Raw genomic sequence first — 6,000 nt, 5'->3', positions numbered from 1 at the left:
TTCAAAACATCACTTATATATCACTCGCCTTGCATTTTTCAATGCAAAAGTATCAGTTAACTTAACATAATATTTATATAATATAATATATTTAAAATAGCATAGTATATATAGGGGTTTATACAAATTAGGGCCCTCCCAATTTGGGGGCCCTAGGCGGCTGCCTCCCTTGGCTGCACATAGAGACCTACAGATCATCTGCCAAGGCAAAAAAAATTTCCCAAGACACATAAATACATCAACACACGAACAATCATCCAACCTTCTCCACCATACTCGAATTTGCCTATGGACCTAAGAGAAAACAACAACCCATCCCAACAACACCATGATATATACCAACAGATTGACATGAAGAGAGTGGAAAGTAGTGGTACAAGCACCAAAGCTAGAATTGTAGTAAGAGCTTATTAAGCTCATAATTTTATACATGTACATGCCCTATTTACTTAGTCCTTTTGCTTAGTTTCTTACAATTCTGAGTCATTTACCTCTCTTTGTGTGTTTTGTAGGTCAATAGAGCAAGAGAGCATAATTCATGCAATTCAAGTATGTTAAGGCCTGATTTGGATGAATGGAAGAAGAGCTTAAAGAAAAAACCCATTTGGGCTACACTCCCTTGTCAGTCCAGTTTCGTAGTTCACATTGCAGGCCCTATTTTAGCAACTTACACAGCTCAGATGAGGCAACATCCTTCATGAAAATTGTTTCAATGAGTGTCTATTATCACATAGCCAAACTGTAGCCCCATTGGATAAATCTAGTGTCCGTCACCCATCAAACACAGAACCATGCTTAGGATGAATTTTGTGTGCGTTGCCAAATGAGTTAGCAATTTATTTCGGCCTTAACTTCTTCTTACAACCTTGGATTGGCCCAAGTGACATATGGTTAGAAAGATGACATTCTAAACTTCAAGATGGAGGGCTCAAATGCTTCATTTGCTTAAGGGAAACCCAATCTGTAAGCCCATGAAGTTGCTAGTCATTCTGACGTAAGGTTGAGCTAAATGTGCTTGGTCATTCTGACCTAAGCATGAGGTGATTTCTGGTGGTGGGGAAGTTAGGTGAGCTTATTCAAGTAGAGATTTCCAGCAGCCACAAGAAATAAAAGAAGATGAAGTGGGTGTAGTTGGTGAACTAATTTTCAATTGCATTGGTGTGTTAGGTGAAGTAGGTGTGCTTGGTGATGAAGCTTTTCCATCTATAGCACACACCTACTTCACCTAAGACACTAATGCAATTGAAATTAGTTCACCAACAACACCCACTTCATCTTCTTTATTTCTTATGACTGCTAGGAATCAACACTTGAATCAGCCCGCCTAACTTCCCCACCATTAGAAATCACCTCATGCTTAGGTCAGAATAACCAAGCACACTTAGCTCATCCTTAGGTCAACATGACTAGAAACTTCATAGGCTTACAAATTGGGTTTCCCTTAGGCAAATGAAGCCTTTGAGTCATCCATCTTGAAGTTCAGATTATCATCTTTCTAACCATATGTCATTTGGGCCAATCTAAGGTCGGAGGATGAAGTTAAGGCTGAAACAAATTGCTAACTCATTTGGTAGTGCACACAAAATGTATCCTAAGCATGGTTCTGTTTTTTATGGGAACCGACTCCATATTTATCCAATGAGACTGCATTTTGGATATGTTATAATAGCCACCTATTGGAACAACTTCCATGAAGGATGTTGCCTCATCCGAGCTGTGTAGATTGCTGAAATAGGGCATGCAATGTGACCTAGGAAACTGGACTGATAAGGGAGTGTAGCCCAAATTGGTTTTGTCTTTAAGCTCTTCTTCCGTTCATCCAAATCAGGCCTTAACATGCCTAAATTGCATGAATTATGCTCTCTTTCTCTATTGACTTACAAAACACATAAAGAGAGGTAAATGACTCATAATTGTAAGAAACTAAGCAAAAAGACTAAGTAAATAAGGCATGCATATATATATATGAAGTTATGAGCTTAACACAATCTTTCAAAACTACTCTTTTTGTGACTCTCAACTCTCCTTCTCTTTGTGTACAATGTGATAGAATGTGAATGAATGATGAATCCTCCCCCTTCAACTCTTTGGAGACTCTCTATTTATAGGCACAAGAGTTAAGTGAAATCAGATTATACAATCACCAAGCACACCTACTTCACCTAACACACCAATGCAATTGAAAATTAGTTCACCAACAACACCCATTTCATCTTCTTTATTTCTTATGGCCGCTGGAAATCTCCACTTGAATCAGCTCACTTAACTTCCCCACCACCAGAAATCACCTCATGCTTAGGTCAGAATGATCAAGCACACTTAGTTCATCCTTAGGTCAGCATGACCAGCAACTTCATGGGTCTACATATTGGGTTTTCCTTAAGCAAATGAAGCCTTTGAGCCCTCCATCTTGAAGTTCAGAATGTCATCTTTCTAACCATATGTCATTTGGGTCAATCCAAGGTCGAAGGAAGAAGTTAAGGCCGAAACAAATTGCGAACTCATTTGGTAGCGCACACAAAATTCATCCTGAGCATGGTTCTGTGTTTGATGGGTGACGGACTCCAGATTTATCTAATGGGGCTGAATTTTGGATACGTTATAATAGACACCCATTAGAACAATTTCCATGAAGGATATTGCCTCATCCGAGCTGTGTAGTTTGCCGAAATAGGGCCTACAATGTGACCTATGAAACTGGACTGACAAGGGAGTGTAGCCCAAATTGGTTTTTTCTTTAAGCTCTTCTTCCATTCATCCAAATCAGGCCTTAACATGCTCGAATTTCATGAATTATGCTCTCTTGCTCTATTGATCTACAAAACACACAAGGAGAGGTAAATGACTCAAAATTGTAAGAAACTAAGCCAAAAGACTAAGTAAATAAGGCATGTGTACGTATGAAATTATGAGCTTAATAGAGCTTTATACACATTCCAAGGAAGACACGAAAAAACACATATAAAGGTAGTTGTTGTAACCCAACGGAGAGGCTAGATCCAAAATGAAGAAAAGGCAAAAAGAAGAAGGGATGTGAAGGAAGAAGTAAATCTCGTTGTATAGGGTATTTGGTGAAGAACAAGGGACACAAAATCGGTGTGTGAGACATTAAATCTCATAACTGAGCCTAAGGCTCAAGCAGTCACCATTGGAGGGAGAAGCAAACAAACTCTCAAAAAGAGCCACATGCACAGCCAAAACAGGCTCAAACCAAAGGTATGTCCAGTCCCATTAAAAGAAACCAAGACATGGGAGATAAGGAGGTAGCAGCACGAAAGAGAAGGAGGGGGGATGATGGACAAACTGACAGGACCCACCCCGGATTCCTCGGAACCCGGGACGAATCCCGAGGTGTAATAATTTGGTATTAGAGCCACTCTGCCGTGTGGTGCGAGTGTACCAACGAGGACGTCGGGCCCCTAAGATGAGTGTATTGTAACATCCCACATTAACCAACGGAGAGGGGGTGATGTGCCTTATATATACATGTCCACCTTCATCTAGCACATGGTCTTTTGGGAGCTCACCGGCTTCAGAGTCATATAAACTCCGAAGTTAAGCGAGTTGTGGCTAGAACAATTCCAAGATGGGTGACCCACCGGGAAGTTGCTTGTGAGTTCCTAGAAACAAAACCGTGAGGGCAAAGAGGTGACCTAAAGCGAACAATATTGTGCTATGGCGGAGTCAATTCGGGATGTGACACAAACCTCCTCCTCCCCAAATAGGGTAGTGCGGCTCTTGGAAGAAAATAGTAAGGCCTTAGGGTTTTAGAGAGAGAGAAAGTTAAGGGTTTTTTGTGCACTTGAAGTGATAGTGTACTATATTTAAGGTTTTTTTTTTGGGGGGGGGCTTGAAATGATAGTATGTGTTCTTGAACAATTTATTGATTTGACGATGTAAAAGTACGCTCGCACTTTTCAAAAAAAATTTAATAATAAAAAACCCATTTGCCCTAAGTGCAGCACTTCATTGAACAAAGTACAGTGTTCATCCTTTTGTTTATACACAAGGAGACAAGAAAATGGTTAAAAACAAGGGTAAACTACAGTAAACTCCCTAACCTATAGGGTCATTACGAGTGCATACTTGATTTTGGGGACATTTACGAATATATACTCAACGTTGCGGAAAACCTACAATTTGCCCCCTCCGATAACCAAACTGTTAGTCAGTCTATTAAATGCTGACATGTCAAAAATAGGACCCTTTTTTTTGATGACTTGGACTTCCACGTGGACCAAAAATTAATTAAAAAATTATTTTACTGTTTAAATTATTTTAAAAAATCTCTCTCTCTCTCTCTCTCTCTCTCTCTCTCTCTCTGACAACCTGCACTGAACACTCTCTCTCTCTCCTCGGCTGCATCATCTTCTCTAATCCAGCCTAACCTCTAAACCACCACCACCCCCCGGCGATCTAGACCACCAAACCCACAAGCCTCCGATCTGGAAAACTGGCAATCGCTCCCATGCCTGGTTCGAGACTTTCCTGATATCCTCAAGTGACACCGCCAACATTGTAGTAACGACAAGCCTCCGATTTGCACAAACTGACTAAGACGATGCAGCCTGAAGCCGAAGAGATTGCCGACGCGCCTATAGCGATTCCGTTAAATCTACCACCGATGCTTTGTCTAGTTTTTAGAGAAAAATATGATTTGGGAAGTGAAAGTCGTCAAGAAAAACAAAATAGGTGCTTTGAAAAAACTGTAAAGATTTTGTCCAATTCTTGCCCAAAATCTTCTAGTTCTTCCTTATGTTTTGCTCTTTACTCTATTTACACCGTTGATTTCTCTTTGATCACCATGATCTTGTGACTCCATGACCTATATTCAAAACCCAAATCCCAAATTTCTCAAATGGGTAAAGATTCTGGGTTTCAATATTGATTCTTGAAGTCCAAATCTCACTTTTACGTCCAAAAACAAAGCTCTGTAAAGAAATATTCCTCACACCAAAAAGGATGAACCTGGCCTATTCTCTCTTTCATATATTAAATATCCCAAGCCATTTTTCTTCTTTTATGGACAAGCTTTGTTACGGACAGCTTTCTGGAGAAGAAGGATGAGCTTTCTGGACAGCTTTTTGGAGAAGTTGAGGTGAGTTGGGAGGGAGAAGGAGAGAGAAAGAGAGTTGGGTTTGGGGGTGGGGGTGGGCGACGGGAGAGGGGTGGTGAGAGGTGGGGTTGAGTAGGGAGGGGAGAGGGTTTGGCTGGGTAGGAGAAGAGAGATGATATTTTTTTTCTTTATTTTTTAATGATTTTAATATGATTTAAAAATCATTTTTAATATATACATAATTTTTTATTATTTATTTGTCCACCTCTAAGTCCACGTCAATTAAAAAATAGGTGGGAGTTTTACTAAAATACCCAAAATGGGGGCTGAAATTATAAAAAAACCCAACACCCAAAACACTTTATAAACACACCCAAAACCCATCATTACACACACTCAAAACCTATTTATAAAAACACCCAAAAAATATACAATTGTTGATTTTGGGGTTGATTTTGGATGTGTTTCTATGTTTAAATAGTGTTTGAGTTTTTTTATAAATACATGTCTAGGATTGGGTTTATTTATAAATTTGTAAAAATAGGTCTCACTTTTGCCACATCAGCATTTAATAGATTCACTAACGGAGGGGGCAAATTGTAGGTTTTCTGCAACGTTGAGTATGTACTCATAAATGTCCCCAAAATCGAGTATGTACTCGTAAATGACCCTAGAGGTTAGGGGGTTTACTGTAGTTTACCCTAAAAACAATTACCCATACACTCGAAACTCTGTGTTTTAATCTCCTTCCCTTTATATCGAAAAACAAAGTATTCCTTTTGCTTATGTGGTTTTTGGGCAACGGCCTTGCATGGAAGTGAACATTGGAGATGGGGTCTTTTACTCAGAAGGTAAGAGAAAAAAGCTTATCATGTGTACATAAGCAATGGGAATAAGAAACAAGGGAATAGGATAAACAAGAAATGAAAATCAGATCAACGACC

Source organism: Prunus mume, linkage group LG6 (assembly GCF_029339155.1).
Source record: "Prunus mume cultivar Tortuosa linkage group LG6, ASM2933915v1, whole genome shotgun sequence".
NCBI classification, from domain to species: Eukaryota; Viridiplantae; Streptophyta; class Magnoliopsida; order Rosales; family Rosaceae; genus Prunus; species Prunus mume.
Note: the sequence above shows the minus strand (reverse complement) of the source record.